A 17,109-nucleotide genomic window follows, 5' to 3' on the forward strand; every position below is an offset into this window, starting at 1 on the left:
TTACTACAACTGGGCCACACAGCTAGGAAAAAGCGGTAAGATTGCTAGGGCAGCAGGTATCGCTTTGAGCTGGGCTTGAACTTCAGGCACCAAACATTTTAAACATTGGGTTAAAACATGGGTAGGCAACCTAAGGCCCAGGGGCCAGATCCGTCCCAATCGCCTTCTAAATTCGGCCCACGGACAGTCTGGGAATCAGCGTGTTTTTACATGAGTAGAATGTGTTCTTTTATTTAAAATGCATCTCTGGGTTATTTGTGGAGCATCGTAATTCTTTCTTTTCCCCCCACCCCCCCAAAAAAATATAGTCCGGCCCCCCACAAAGTCTGAGGGACAGTGGACCAGCCCTCTGCTGAAAAAGTTTGCTGACCCCTGGGTTAAAAGGTAGCTTGAAAATACAGACCTCTCTCACACCTAAAATTGTCCCTGTAACCCAATGCCACTTGGCCGAGTCCATTTCCTTCTGTGGTTTTGATGGCATACTTTGTTCCTTCAAACTTCCTGATTTGAAACTTGCACAAAGGACCTCCCTCCACTTTCCGGGATTATCTGACGCCCTGAAGGAAGCTGACTTAGCGGCTAGCTGGAGAGAATTTTATCCTGGGAGGTGAAACAAGAGCCCGTATTAAAAGGCCCATCCGGAACAGAGGTTTAAAAAGCAACAGCACAGAGCATATTCCTGCCGGTCTTGAGGCGTCCAAAATTGCAGAGCATATTGTGCACAAATGTATACATGGCAGAAGAAAGTTAAAGCAACAGTCCTCCAAAGAATGCCTGAGAAGGAACGCCCAGCTAGTGAAATCCACGAGATTTATTTCCAAGTAAGTGTGCTTGAGACTGGAGTGGGCACTTGATGAAAACAGATCTCTTATAGCTCTATCTTTCATCACTCCATTTCCCATAACTGCCAAGCAAATATCAGCGCAACAATGACCACACCTCAACTCTTCATCTGGAAGAATCATGCAAAATATTACAAACTTTCTGGAACTTTCTGGTGATTCGTAGACGGACGCATTTGATGTTGGAGTAGAAATACATGCCCTCCCGCCCACCCTGTTTCATACTTTGTTGTGGTTGCAGTCAGTTTACACAACCACTAGTGAAATGCTTGCCAATTTGATGGGCATGTGTTATGGAGGGATGTGCAGGTGCCTAATTATCGTCTTCCAAAGCTCCTCTACTCCAAACTTAAAAATGGTAAGCATAATGCTAGTGGTCAACAAAAGAGGTTCAAAGACTCTCTCAAGGCAAATCGGGGGGGAAATGTAGTATAAACACTGACAACTGGGAAACACTGGACTGCGAGTGCTCCAGTTGGAGAACAGCCTTTACCAAAGGCTGCGCCTTGATTTTTGAACGGTTTCGGGGTCGAAGGGACTCCCGGAACGGATTAAGTTTGAGAACCAAGGAACAACTGTAAGCATTTCTTTTGCTGGTCCCATGCTTTCTCGGAACGCATCTGATTGGTTTTGCCTTTCCCCTCCACTCCGGCCCCTGAAAAAGAACACTCTTTAGCACTAAATCAGAACAAACGGCAATCTGCAGAAAACCCGCTTGCCATTTGTTGTGATTCTGTGTGGATAGGTCCTACATGATCACATACAGTCAGCAGAGAACGAATCACCAACCATTTAGCTGCCTAGTGATTACAGTGATACCTCGGGTTACATATGCTTCAGGTTACAGACTCCGCTAACCCAGAAATATTACCTCGGGTTAAGAACTTTGCTTCAGGATGAGAACAGAAATCGTGCTCCAGCGGCGCAGCAGCAGCAGGAGGCCCCATTAGCTAAAGTGGTGCTTCAGGTTAAGAACAGATTCAAGTTAAGAACAGACCTCCAGAACGAATTAAGTACTTAACCCGATGTACCACTGTAGTAGCCTTAGGGAAGGAGGTGGGAAGGTGCCCCCCCCCGAAATGGTTGCACGACCCTAAATCCACCTCTGCATAGTGATAAGGCAGTTCTCTATAGTTTGACAGCAGTTTGATATGCAGACATTAGCATATGCTAATATATATTAAAATTAGCAGGGACGTGGGTGGCGCTATGGTCTAAACCACTGAGCCTCTTGGGCTTGCTGATCAGAAGGTCGGCGGTTCAAATCCCCGTGACGGAGTGAGCTCCCGTTGCTCTGTCCCAGCTCCTGCCTAGGTAGCAGTTCGAAAGCATGCCAGTGCAAGTAGATAAATAGGTACCGCTGCAGCGGGAAGGTAAACAGAGTTTCCATGCGCTCTGGCACTCATCAGGGTCCCACAGAGGGAGGAATAGCTTTCCTGAAGCCTTGACACTGCAATAGAAATGCTTTGAACCAGCCTTCCCCCAAACTGGTGCTTTGGAGAGTTTTTGACCACAGTTCAAATAATCCTAGGAAGTTGGGACTCACAGGAATTGCATTCCAAAACAACTAGAGGTATCCAGACTGCAGGAGGCTGTTTTTAAACATGCAGGGCTAGAACAAGCGTGGCCACTTACACATTGCCCCCCCCACCCCTTTTCCACATGGTAATATATATGTTTGACTTTAGTAATGACTTTAATTTCACCGGAAATACAACAAATCTCACAAGAGTGAGAAAAACTATGGAATAATAATAATAATAATAATAATAATAATAATAATAATAATAATTTATTATTTATACCCACCCATCTGGCTGAGCTTCCCCATTCCCCACTCTGGGCGGCTTCCAACAAAAGATTAAAAATACATGAAAACATCCGTCATTAAAAACTTCCCTAAACAGGGCTGCCTTCAGATGTCTTCTAAACGTCAAATAGTTGTTTATTTATTTGACCTCTGATGGGAGTGCATTCCACAGGGCAGGTGCCACTACCGATAAGGCCCTCTGCCTGGTTCCCTGTAGCTTCACTTCTCGCAGTGAGGGAACTGCCAGAAGGCCCTTGGAGCTGGACCTCAGTGTCCAGGCTGAACGATGGGAGTGGAGATGCTCCTTCAGGTATACAGGTATAGATGTCCTAAGGCAGGCTTCCTCAACCTCGGCCCTCCAGATGTTTTGAGACTACAATTCCCATCATCCCTGACCACTGGTCCTGCTAGCTAGGGTTCATGGGAGTTGTAGGCCAAAAACATCTGGAGGGCCGAGGTTGAGGAAGCCTGACTTAAGATACTGCTTATGCTGAGAGTGAGAGGCGGGGTGAAGTGACTGTGAGCGGAGAGACTCCATCAGGCAAGGTCTCCCTTCCACCTGCCTTGCCTCACCCTCTAGTCTCAGCTTCTCAATTTGTATTGTATCATTTTATGTACTTGCCATTGTTTTAGTTTAGAAATTTTTTATTGTAACAATTGAGTGGATTTCTGTTTAACTTTTATATGTTATTATTATTTAATACTTTTCTAATGATTGTTGAATATTACTTTTTTGATGTAGGTTGCCCATTTTAAAGTTTTATTGTCACATTTTTGTATTGCATTAGATTTGCGCAGAGCTTCCTGAAGCCTGGAGAGCGAGAGGGGTCGATGCGCACCAACGCCTCTCGCTCTCCAGGCTTCAGCGAAAGCCTGCATTCGCCCCATAGGACGCACACACATTTCCCCTTCATTTTTGGAGGGGGAAAAGTGTGTCCTATAGGGCGAAAAATATGGTAAGTTGTACATTTTTTGTTTCTTCAGCTTGTAAACCGCCTTCAGTATTGTAAGATAGAAAGGCGGTATACAAATTAAAAGTGATAATGATGATGATGAAGTGGTAGGTAAAGGTAAAGGGACCCCTGACCATTAGGTCCAGTCGTGACCGACTCTGGGGTTGTGGCGCTCATCTCGCTTTATTGGCCGAGGGAGCCGACATTTGTCCGCAGACAGCTTCCGGGTCATGTGGCCAGCATGACTAAGCCGCTTCTGGCGAACCAGAGCAGCACATGGAAACACCGTGTACCTTCCCGCCGGAGCGGTACCTATTTATCTACTTGCACTTTGACATCAGCAAAGTCTGGACATACTGGCAGAGCTAATCTGCCATGCTCACTGGTGTCCCTGCACCGCACTGACCTTCCCGCTGCCGCCCACTCCCAGCTCTGGGTAAGCAGCAATGACCCCACCACCAGGAAGCCAGCATTGCAGTCGCACCCCGTGGGGCAGGCCACATCTAGACCCATTCACAGGGGTGGCCCATCCTGTTTCGCCGCCTGAGGCACAACGGAAAGGCGTTGCCGCCACTCCATCAAAGCTTTGTTTATCGGGGTTACGTAGATGCCAAGATATTGCGACAGTTACGCAAGATCAGACCCCAAGCTGCCGCTGCTTCCGCCGGATGACCCCCGTGCTGGCCAGGGTGGGACACTCCATCCGACTTCACCGCCCAAGGCAGCTACTTCACTCCGCCTAATGGGCGGGCCGGCCCTATGTACTGGCTCAATCTGCTGTCCTTGTGCTAGTGCACAAGTTCAAGGCCGCCGATCTCTCTCTTTTATCCGAAATCCAGGCTTGGGCCAAACAGCCCTTGAAACAGGGCACACCTTCTAATAGAGAAATTCTCCTCTGTAATTCAGGACAGCTGGCCACCCTGCCTTCCTACCAGGAACTAAAAAGCGTAAAAGGAGAGCTAAAATATATATATGCCGCTGCTCGTACTGCATCAGACCACTGATCCCATCTCGCTCATTCCTGCTGCCTCCAACTCCTCTGCCATTTTTAAATTTTATGTCCCCCATTTTTAATGCTGCTCTGCCATCTGCTGTTTTAGATTTTGTTGCTGTCAGTTTTGTCCTGTGAGTTTTATTGCTTTTGTTGCATTGTTAATTGGATTTGTACTTTCCTTGTAAACGCACTCTGGGGAAGTGGCTTTGAGTAGCAGGGTCTGAGCTACTACCCAATAAATAAGCTAACTCTTACGTCTTTTCAAATTTGTGAACGGCCAAGATTGAAGCAAGGGGCGTTCTTCACGCAGGCAGGTCATCCCTCTCAACGCTTTGCCATTTCTGAATCAACGGTCAGGGAAACAAACGGAGCATTACTAGAAATAGGGATGGGCGACTCTGTCAATTTTGGGTCTTCTCAGTTTCTCATTTCCTCCCCAGTTCTCCACATTTCCACATCAGCTTGCAATTTTTTTAAAAGTCCTCGTGAAAATTCTGACCAGCACTTTAGTGAGAATTTCTCCTAAAATGCACAATATTTTTTTGCATTTAATTTTGTGTAAAACCTACATTTTTGCAAAGCAGTTCTGTCTAATATAATGCATTTTTGCATACTAAAAGTTTTTTATGGGCACTTCAATAAATGCATCTTTGTACGCGTTACTTGGCTGGAGAACAACAAAATTTGAATAAATGCTGATTTCAAAAGCTGGCTGTGCTTCTCTCAATATTTATTTCATTCATTTAAAAAAACTGTATATTTGTCCTTTTTTTAAAAAACAAACAAACCCCAAAACCTTGTGAATTCAAGGCATCTAAAAATATTAAAATGTTTAAGAAGTATACAAAAGATATATAAAAACAACAATCAAAATGAAACAGGATTCGACATACTGTACTGGCGGTTGCCCCAAGCCCCCCAAAAAACTAAGTACATCTTCAGAAAACATGGAATTCATCAATACAAGGTGCAGAAATGGCCACAGACTGCTTTTTAAAGACATTAACTGCACATTATGTCACCGACATGATTAAAAATCATGTCACTGTTTTTTTTTTATTTTAATAATGTTAGGTAAGGGAGGGAAATTGTTATGTGGGGAGGTCAGGGGGAGGCCTAAGCCTCTGTGGTATCGCCTCACCGTGTGCTCCTGTTAGTAGTAAGAAAAAGCTCTCATGGGCACTGATTGGAGGCTTTTTGCTGGGACTTCCCCCCTAATGCTGCTGCTGCTACTACTACTACTACTACTAATAATAATAATAATAATTTGTTATTTATACCCCACCCATCTGGCTGGGTTTCCGCAGCCACTCTTGGTGGCTTCCAACTGAATATTAAAATACAATACAGCATCAGACATTAAAAGCTTCCCTAAACAGGGCCGCCTTCAGTTGTCTTTTAAGAGTAAAATAGTTGTTTATTTCCTTGACATCTGCTGGGAGGGCGTTCCTGTTGGGAGTCATTCTGCAAAGAAACAGTAAAGATGTTTGTACCTTTAAGAACTGTTTCTGTGAGCTTTGGGCAGATTGGGTACAGCTGGTCATGACTATGAAAGGAGGGAAAGTTGCAGTTTGAACTTTGCCTGCAGGGGAAAACACCCACAAGCTTTGTTGTTTTGTAATAAAACCTTTATTTGATTTGGTTTTACATTGGTCTCGTGGTGTCATAGTTTCTGTCATCTGCCACCAGAGGAAAAAAACCCTTTAACAGTTCCACAGGGCAGGTGCCACTACCAAGAAGGCCCTCTGCCTAGTTCCATGTAACCTCACTTCTCGCAGTGAGGGAACCTCCAGAAGGCCCTCGGCGCTGGACCTCAGTGTCTGGGCTGGATGATGGGGATGGAGACGCTCCTTCAGGTATACAGCTAAATGCTGCAGGGGTTGGCCCTGTTTTGCAGAGAAACATATCTTGCTAATGTTAGAAACATTGGACTCAATGGACCTTTGGCCTGATCCAAGTTCATTATCATGAAATTCCAGTACAGTCTCCTCCCAAGAATGCCAACCCAGTAAAAAGCTGCCCTCGAAAGCAAAAGGAGACACAGTGATGGAGATGCAGAAATGCATCTATGTTGTTCTCACAATTTTGCAAATAGGAGCCACGTTGGGGGGGGGGGGGACGGACCACAATACATCATGTCAGCCTTGTACCCAGACATGGTGAGGTTTGTGTAGAACTGGGTCTTTAAATGTGGCTGGAAGGAGGAGAGGGGGAGAGGCGTTAATAATACTCCTGTAATAGACTTAGCCTGAGAGAGGTAACATCAGTGCTTTTCTTTGAAAGCAGATATCTGCATCAGAGGGCACACAAGCACTCTGAAAATCTTGTTTACAAATGCAATTTTGACGGTCGGAGGCTGCAGTCCTAGACTTACCCAGGAGCAAGCCCTTCTGAACTCAATGGGAATTACTTCTGAGTAGACATGGCTAGGATTGCACCATTCATATATTACATGAATTCATATTAGACCCTTCCTTGTTTTCGAGATTGCGTGGTCGGTGGAAGCCTTCCCCGGCCTTCAAATATCTATTCCAAAATCAACTGGTGAATTAAGTGCCTTTCACACACAAAGACGGGTAAATCATTTCTTGCACCTGTAACATTGACTAAAATATTGTTACCCGCCACCCCAATCTCCAACCGATGCAAGACTCGGGGGCTTCCAGGCCCTTACGCAATGTTTGATTTCCTCCGAATGAGGGACAGCGTAGTAGACCTTGGTGTCTTAAGATACGGGGTTTATTTACACATATCTACAACCTTAGCCTACGACGAAGGAGCTCACAGCATTTACACTCCAGAAGGTCTTTGATTCTCCCATTGTCACATTGCCTTGGATTCCAGCAGAAATCAAGCATGGCTCTCCCTCTCTGACTGTTCCCTTCAGCCTGTCTCTGGCCTAGCTCACACAAAACTCTAGTTATCTCCCGCTTGGACTACTGCAATGCGCTCTACATGGGGCTAACTTTGAAGGTGACCAGGAAACTACAACTAGTCCAGAATGTGGCAGCTAGACTGGTGACTGGGAGTGGCTGCTGAGACCATACAACACGGGTCCTGAAAGACCTACACTGGCTCCCAGTACATTTCCAAGCACAATTCAAAGTATTGGTGCTGACTTTTAAAGCTCAAAATGGCCTCGGCCCACTAGACTTGAAGGAGCGTCTCCACTCCCATCGTTCAGCCTGGACACTGAGGTCCAGCTCCAAGGGCCTTCTGGTGGTTATCTCCCTGCGAGAAGTGAGGTTACAGGGAACCAGGCAGAGGGCCTTCTTGGTAGTGGCGCCCGCCCTGTGGAATGCCCTCCCATCAGATGTCAAGGAAATAAACAACTACAGTGGTATCTCAGGTTACAGACACTCCAGGTTACGCGTTTTGGGTTGCACACCATGCCGAACCCGGAAGTACCGGAACGGGTTACTTCTGGGTTTCGGCGCACGCGCATGCGCAGAAACACCAAATTGCGACCTGCATGTGCACAGACGCACCGCTACGGGTTGCGAACATGCCTCCCGAACGGATCACGTTCGCAACCTGAGGTTCCACTATATCTGACTTTTAGAAGACATCTGAAGGCAGCCCTGTTTAAGAAAGTTTTTAATGTTTGATGTTTTGTTGTATTTTTAATACAGTGGTGCCCCGCAAGATGAATGCCTCGCAAGACGGAAAACTCGCTAGACGAAAGAGTTTTCCGTTTTGGAGGTGCTTCGCAAAACGAATTTCCTATGGGCTTGCTTCGCAAGACGAAAATGTCTTGCGAGTTCCTGCGGGTTTTTCCCCCTTCCCCCCCTTTTTCTAAGCCGCTAAGCCACTTATCCAATAAGCCGCTAAAAGCCGCTAAACCGCTAATAGCGCTAATCCGCTAAGCCGTCAATGGGCTTGCTTCACAAAACGAAAAAACCGCTAGACGAAGAGAATCGCGGAACGGATTCTTTTCGTCTTGCGAGGCACCACTGTATTTTGTTGGAAGCTGCCCAGAGTGGCTGGGGAAACCCAACCAGTGGTATAAATAATAAAATAATAATAATAATAATAATAATAATAATAATAATAATAATAATTATTATTATTATTATTATTATTATTATTATAAGCTTCTCATTACCCACCAGGTGAGGAAGGGGCTCCACCCATTTGCCCATGTGGCACAGAACCACTTCCTTATATTAAGGACCCATACTTAGGGGCCATGGCTAACTCAACAATGGGATCCTCTGTTAGATTGTAACACTTGCTGAATCCAGGAATTAGAATGGTCTCAGGCATCATACAGCCTAACCTACTACGCCCGCCCCCACAAAAAGAAACCCCTTACAACACTATACATGTCATTTGGAAAAAGGCTTCTCTTGCTTTCTGTCATGCAGTTGCAATAACTATAGGCCACAGAGCTGGTGAGGGGAGAGATTCTGGACAGATTAATGGTGAAATTAGTGTTGTCAAGGGCCCCACTTTATAGCCAGAAAACTGCAATACCTTCTGAACTGTAAAAGCAAGCTCTCTGGACATATGTATAAATTAAACTGGTTTAATGGTCATTAACTGCCCTTTAGGAAGCCACAAGAACCTCACTGGAAATTGCTACTTGGAAACCACAGTTCTGTGAAAAGCCTAGAGATCTCTAGCAGATTCACTGCAAAGCTCTCTTCCTGGGGCTACTAGCCTTGAAGTCCGTCCAGAAATGACAGCTAATGGAAAACACTGCCGCTAGAGTTCTGTAAACCAGTTAAAGGTCTTTTGTTCGAGGAAGTGGTATGTGCATTAATTAAAGAAATAGAATCTTAGCGCAGGCATAGGCAGACTTCGGCCTTCCAGATGTTTGGGACTAAAATCCCCATCATCCCTAGCTAACGGGAGCAGTGGTCAGTGATGATGGGAATTGTAGTCCCAAACATCTGGAGGGCCAGAGTTTGCCTATGCCTGGTCTTAGCAGATGCTCCCGTCGGAAGTGCCTCTCCCCATATTAGCCATCCTGGACTCTGACATCGACTGGGAAGAGTTGCTTGCTGCAACATCACCAGCAAATATCACTTGTTGGGTTGGTGATGCCAGATTCTGGGATTCTCTCCCCCTACAGGTGTGGACAAGGGACGCGGGTGGCGCTGTGGATTAAACCATAGAGCCTAGGACTTGCCGATCAGAAGGTCGGCGGTTCGAATCCCCGTGAGGGGGTGAGCCCCCGTTGCTCGGTCCCTGCTCCTGCCCACCTAGCAGTTCGAAAGCACATCAAAGTACAAGTAGATAAATAGGTACCACTCTGGCGGGAAGGTAAACGGCGTTTCCATGCGCTGCTCTGGTTCGCCAGACGCGGCTTAGTCATGCTGGCCACATGACCCAGAAGCTGTACGCAGGCTCCCTCGGTCTATAAAAGGAGATGAGCGCCACAACCCCAGAGTTGTCCGCGACTGGACCTAATGGTCAGGGGTCCCTTTACCTTTACCTTTACAGGTGTTTACAGAAATGTTGGCCATGCATCATCTAGTCAAAACCCACTTTCTCTCAGGCTTTTGGAGGAATTGTTTCATTTACTCTGGAGTTTTAGGCTATTATTCACAGTTGTCTTGCTAATTTTTTTTATAAATTTGATGTCAACCGCCTTCCATTTTCACTCTACTGAATTGTTTCACTATATTGTTCTATTATTGTTAGAAACTGCTTTCAAACCTCTGATGAGGTTTTTAAGCAGAGGCTGGATGGTCATCTGTCATGGATTTATTTAGTGGAGATTCCCGCATCATAGGGGGTTGGGCTAGATGACCCTCGGGGTCCCTTCAAACTCTTTGATTCTGCGAAAAAGCAGTTTATAAATTCTATAAATAAAATAATAACAGCAGCAGCAATGACAACAACAACAACAACATCCTTAGCACTTCAACAACAACAACAAGAACAACATCCTTAGCACTTCATCACACTAAAGTTCCCATGGATCTTTGAAAAAAGCCATGCCAACTGAAATGGTATACATATGCCCTTACATAAGCTCACACAGTAAATAGGCCCATATATCGTACCTCCAGCTGCTTTTGCTAAATATACATCATGAGGAGCAGCGCATTATCTGACCTGTGGCTTGCTGGGCTTAGAACCAATTTCCCTTGCCATTGCTCAGCCCTAAAATGTGTTAAGGAAAAAACAAGTGTCTCTGACCATGCACAGAGTGCCCTTCCTACAGACAACCTCAACGAGCCTCTAGCGACCTGAGGTAAGAATGACAAGAAGGTGGAAAGATGCGACTTCGGCCCTGGCACCCCTTATTTCCAAAAGTAAGGACTGCACCTGATGTGGGAAACATATTGCACACACCCAGAAGTTAACTTTCTTTTATTTTTGTGAGACTCGCAAATCTGAAAGGAAGCTCCCATGGGCCAAGAAGCACAGCCTTGTCCCCTGAAAGGCCCGAGACGTCTCCGATGTATCTCTGCTGCAGCCACTTATCCCCAAACACAGAGAAATGGTTCAGGGGGAAATGAATGAAAAGGAGATGGCTCTAGATAACTGAAACAAGTGATGTAGTAACTGCTCTTTGTGGCAATCCCTAAATAAAGGGTGGCATTAGCTATGTACAGCCACCCTCTCCCTTGGGACCAAGCTAAACACTGGTTTGAATAATTTAAAAAAATGCCCTTTTCATCAGGACCATTCAAATGTGTTTTCTCCTTCCTTTCTCTCTACCGCCCATGCACTGATCCCAGCGAGAGATCTTGAATCAGTTTCTCAGCTTCAAATGCAGTGTGTCCTTGCCTGGTGCACCACTGAATCTAAGCCCTTGGGCGACACATCGAAACCGTATCCCTCCTCCATCGATGAGCCAAAAGGGAGGGTTGGCGGCGGAAAATAGGCCCACCAATTCTACTTTAAGCTCTTCAGACGTTCTGAGCAAACAGGCAAACAGCGAGACATCAGGTGTGCCAAGCAATTTGGGAAATATTGGTGCGAAAAGGCGAACGAACCGATATTCCTTCATGAGCCAGAAAACTCATTTTCGTCTTCCGAGAATGTATTCTTTTCAAAAGAGGACTTTCACAGTCTCATGAACTGTTTCTGGTGGCGGAACCCAACACTGGAGCATGTGCAAAGTGAACGATACAGAGAAGAGGGCCTCTGAGCATAGGCCAAACGCCTTTCCCTACCCATTCCTCAAGAAATCACACATTATCAAGGATTGGGGCAGGGGGAAGAGAGAGAGAGAAAGAAAGACTTCCAGGTCCAGACATGCACAAGGCGACTGCTAATAGCCCTGTGTGCGGCCTGGGTTTATATTTAGAGTGGTAGTTGAAGACGGCAAGAGCTGGGCGCATTTCTGGTGCGAAAGCCAAGATTCTAGTCATCCCCTGGAGCTGGAAGAAGATGGTGTCAGCCAGCCCATCTCGCCTTACAGCCCTGCCGCTCTCACAAGCCATTAACAGCTTCTTCGCAGGCTGGTGCAGCTTAAATCTTGGCTGCACCATTCCTCCTGTCAGCTGTGTTTATGGCCCCTGTGTACACCACCCACCCACCCACAACAACTCCCCTCAGCAGTGTCTCCCACCCCGAGCCACCCATGTTTTTTTACTTTCTAATATGGCTGAAGGAAGCTGGTGGTTATCTGGTTTTAAGGGGGAAAGGGGGAAAAGAAAGCCACAGTCAAACAGTGTTTTAGCCAAAGGTGTCACAGCAACAGCAGCAGAAGCAGCAGCAGCAGCAGCAGCAGCGCATAACTCTCCATGGGTCAGCCAAAAAGCCAGGCAGGAATAATCAGCCACGCAAAAGAGAAGGTGGAGGTCAAGCCGCTTCTTGCGAGAAAGAGCGAGGAGGCGAGGCGCAAAAGCTCTGCCAGGCACCAGCATTGGGAGTGGGTTTGGGGTTTCCCCCGCCTACTTACTGTTCAATGGAGTGAGCAATATCCCAGAGAAAAAGGCCTTTCCCCCCGCTCCCCTCAGACTTGCCCCGAGAGTGGGAGCTCTCAGGCCGAGCTGTTGCCTGTTGGCAGAACAGCTGCTGTTCCCTTCAAATGTTCATGCTGAAACCTGAGGACCGGAGGGTTCTTCAGGTAGCATCGTCCTCTCTCGGCTTTGGCACTCGCCCTTCTGGGCAGCTGGTCAAGTATCAGATGGTTCCTGCAACCCTGCAGCTCCATCTCCTAATGCCGGACGATGGTACAGCCACCCGGGGATTCGCACAAAGGGAACGCCGAGATTGCATTTTCCGCACTCGAGGAGCGGCAGACGACCCTTCCCCAGAATAATATGTACCCTGCAATTTAATAATAATAATAATAATAATAATAATAATAATAATAATAATTTATTATTTATACCTCGCCCATCTGGCTGAGTTTCCCCAGCCACTCTGGGCGGCTCCCAATCAAGTGTTAAAAACAGTACACCGTTAAATATGAAAAACTTCCCTAAACAGGGCTGCCTTCAGATGTCTTTTAAAGATAGGATAGCTGCTTATTTCCTTCACATCTGAAGGGAGGGTGTTCCACAGGGTGGGTGCCACTACCGAGAAGGCCCTCTGTCTGGTTCCCTGTAACCTCACTTCTCGCAATGAGGGAACCGCCAGAAGGCCCTCGGAGCTGGAGCTCAGTGTCCAGGCTGAACGACGGGGGTGGAGACGCTCCTTCAGGTATACAGGACCGATGCCGTTTCTCCTTCTCTCTCTCATACCACATGTCAAGATTGTCATGGGCTCAGGGGCTACGCTATTCCCCAGAGGTGTGTCCATTCTGGTCTTTTGCAAGCAGCATGAAGAGGAATTTTAACCATAGCTCCACGAGACATGCATATAATTTTACATCCCTCATTGCAATTCCAGAAATCCCATCCCACCCAGATCCTCCAGTGTCCCTGGTTTCCAGGGACAGCCCCAGATTTACAGAAGCCGTCCCAGTTATCAATAAATTTGATCCCGAAATGTCCCACTTTTCCTTAAAGGTAAAGGGACCCCTGACCATTAGGTCCAGTCGTGGCCGACTCTTGCCACTCATCTTGCCTTATTGGCCAAGGGAGCCGATGTACAGCTTCCAGGTCATGTGCCCAGCATGACTAAGCCGCTTCTGGCGAACCAGAGCAGCACACAGAAACGCCGTTTACCTTCCCGCCAGAGCGGTACCTATTTATCTACTTGCACTTTGACGTGCTTTCGAACTACTAGGTTGGCAGGAGCAGGGACCGAGCAATGGGAGCTCACCCAGTCATGGGGATTCGAACCGCCGACCTTCTGATCGGCAAGTCCTAGGCTTTGTGGTTTAACCCACAGCACCACCCATGACCCACTTTTCCTTAGGGCGTCCCTATTTTCACCAGAGAAATGTTGGAGGGTATGGATTTATGCAACCCCCTGAGCCAAGGAGATAAGTAACTATGCAACCTTTAGAATACATTTGAAGACAGTCCTGTATTGGGAAGTTTCTTAATGTGGAATTTTTTTTATCCCACAAACCCCATCCTGGGGGCAAGATTCTAATATATGTTCCCAACAGAGGCAAAATAAATCCCATTGAGCAAAGCTCCCTTTTCCCCTGGCTATCAGCACTTTAGTTGCTTATCTCCTTGTTCATGGCCTTCCTGAAGAGGCCTATTAATTAGTTTCCCATTTCCTGACAGTGGACTATTTAAGGACTTGTTTCCTCTTTGAAGTCCTACCTAGCACTCATTAAATTGGATAGATAGAAAGATGGATCGTTGGGCCAGTAGCCAAGAAGCACAAGCACAAGCCACTGTCAAAAGGGGGGGGGGGCAAGGAGAAAACAATTAAGTAAAGGGCCACCAGCTAGGGGAAGCATCAATAGAAATTTGCCAAGCCACACTGCTGCAGGTGCAGATTTAACTAGCTCCCTCCTGCCATATTAACCCACAGGAAGGAAGGTCCTATCTAGGCCCAGAATCTCCACTGAAAAACCTTGGGCAGATACACAGCATGCATTTCAAACAGGTATCTTCAATCTTTTCAGATACAGAACCCCCCCCCCCCCCCGCTTTCTTAATCTTTTACCACCTGCATGCTGGTACTGCTCCTGTCGCGACCCACCCTGGACCAGGCTGCGATCCAATAGTGGCTGCATCTGATGCACATTTAAAGCACATGCCACACCCCCCCCAAAGAATCTTGGGATCTGTAGTTCCCTGTCACAGAACTACAATCCCCTGCATCTTTAACAAATTATAGCTCCCAGGATTTTTCTTGGGGTGGGGGTGGGATGGCAGAGGGGGCGGTCATGTGCTTTAAGTGTGAGCTGGTCGAGCTTTAAATATACGGTCCATTTTATTTATTGTAATCTTTGTGTTTCACGTGACTGTTCAAACTGCTTCCTTGTCTTGGAGCTGTTTGTCCAACTAGTCTGTCCGATTTCACGTTTGTCTGATTTCATGTGTTTCCCCCCATCCCGAGGCCAGTACCCACAAACAGTGAGGAAAGGGGCTAGCTTTATGATGCAGCCTGAAATAAAAAATTAAAGTATATATATATACATACATATATATATATATATATATATATATATATACATACATATATATATACATACATATATATATATATATATATATATATATATATAATGTTCATAACTGCATATATAAACCACATGTCTGAAACCCCACAGAAAAAGTCCTGAAACCATTTTGTCCCTCCCAAATTGACCTCAAATATTTCTCTGCAAGGCCGAAGGAAAATGGAAAAGCCTCCCCGTTGTCTTTTTGTTCACAAATCCTCTCTTAAGGGTATGTCTGTGTATGAATAGGGTGAGCCTGTGACCTGACTCAGGAACTAAGTATTTATCATTACAAAAGACTGCCCAGGCTCCCCAGGTAATCCAGTCAAGTGACCATTAACAGGTAACCTGCCAGACAGGAGATAATCAACGCATTCAGATTTCTGTTGTAGACTGCCCTTTCTGTGATGTAGGTATGATGTATCTGGGGGGGGGGTCTTGAGCTACACCCCTTCTGTGATGTATGTATGAGGTTTCTGGGGGTGGTCTTGGACTCAAGGGCGGGCAATTTAAAATGTCTATATAAGGGCGGGCACACCTTTGTTCTAGGTCCTCCTCCTTTCCTGCGAGTGAGGGGAGCACCCTGTTGCAATAGTTCAATAAAGATCAGGTTTACTAGCTGCTTTGCTTCTCAATATTCTCTGGTTGGCCTCTGTTATTTTCTCCGACCGATGGAGAACCTACAAAGGACTCTATAAGGGCTCTTGTGTCCCCATAAGGGAATAAAGGCAGATTTTTGTTTATTACAAGCTTCATGACACCCACCCACCTGTGTGTTCTTTCAACCTGTAGAAATCATCCGAACTCCCCCAGAATGTGGACTTCACTGGCTTTTCCCAAGGCTAGTTCCTTGACAGAACATAGTTTTCCAGGGCAGAGCAGTAAAAATACTGCCTGGCTGGCCACTCTACAGTTAACAAGTACCTAGGATCATGTTTCCTTGTGAGTTGCTTCAGTCCACCGTTTATCACTTACTCTCAATAAATAGAAATTAGAATGAAGCAAGTGGCTCACAGAGAAAGGGGTCTGCTGTCCCAATCAAATTCAAAGTGTGTGTGTCCCCTCCATTGCTGTATTTCATTTTTTTAAATCAACAACAGCAAGCTGACATGGGGAATCCTTTCATAAGTCTCCAACCACTCCTTGCCTTCTTTGGTCTTGTGTCTCAAAGCTAAAATAAAGTTTCTACACAACAAAAAGTAACTGTCCCCCATTCAACTTTGTTCTGGTGCTCAGGGGGGAAAATGACACTTACAATTAAATGTGGATTCTTCCCATGTCTCGGTATTCAATGCTTGTTCCCCGGGTCCCCTGCTAACTAGGTAATTGTCTTTTTTTAAAAAAATAAATAAATGTTGTTCTTCAAGAGTACCTCAACCCAAGTGTATTTGTGTCTACCTACAATGTCCCAAGTCCATGTTATATATCTTGTGATTTTGGCCGACAAATATCATGCTTAAATAAGGCTCTTTGAATAAGTGACAGGCATGCCTAAATCTCACACAGGGTTGCCGTATTTCAAAAAGCAAAAACCAGATCACCCCAAAAGTTGTTGAGCTTATTTTAGACAAACTCCAAACTGCGATTTTTCGATTGGCTTTCCTAAGATCCAGGAAAAAGGGCCGCATTTCGGAAATCCCCCCCCCCATGTCAATTCCGCCTTTGAAATCCCAATAATACCCAGGGCAAGTCCAGACGTATGGCAGCGCTGTCAAGTCAAAAGCCTGAATGTTGGGATTGTGCTCTTTTTTAAAAAAAACACAGCAGACCAGCATCAGGTCTGCTTTTCCCATGTTCAGAGGCACTCTTTATTCCTTCGCCAGCCAAGAACCAAATTTAAGCCCTGATCTAGTGGCCAACTTACCTTGACCTCTCAGATGCACTCAAATCCCCAGTGATCACATTCACCAAAATACCTGAAGATACAAGGGGGTGCGACTCCTGGAGAGTCCTAACTAGACGCTCCTTCAGATGAGCTGAAGTCAGTCTGTTTCTCCGTTTCCAAAGGCTGTTTCTCAAAGGCAACACTTCAG

At 46.0% G+C, this 17,109-nt stretch overlaps 1 protein-coding gene across 4 annotated transcripts in view; it reads right to left on the reverse strand.

The window, feature by feature from the left end:
- The window catches only part of SCN4A (sodium voltage-gated channel alpha subunit 4), a 108,394-nt gene extending 91,315 nt beyond the window's left edge, over positions 1-17,079 (reverse strand). The window contains exons 1-2 of one of the 4 annotated variants that reach the window (XM_079949207.1): positions 12,464-12,625; positions 4,855-4,940 (exon numbers count right to left, since the gene is read on the reverse strand). The gene's annotated coding sequence lies outside the window, so the exon portion shown is untranslated. Of the gene's footprint in view, positions 1-4,854; positions 4,941-12,463; positions 12,626-14,580; positions 14,668-16,940 lie in introns of those variants that run through there. The other 3 variants (XM_079949208.1, XM_079949209.1, XM_079949206.1) reach the window with 3 other exon arrangements.
- Positions 17,080-17,109: the final 30 nt, after the last annotated feature.

This window comes from Podarcis cretensis, assembly GCF_951804945.1.
Source record: "Podarcis cretensis genome assembly, chromosome: 13".
Lineage (NCBI taxonomy): Eukaryota > Metazoa > Chordata > Lepidosauria > Squamata > Lacertidae > Podarcis > Podarcis cretensis.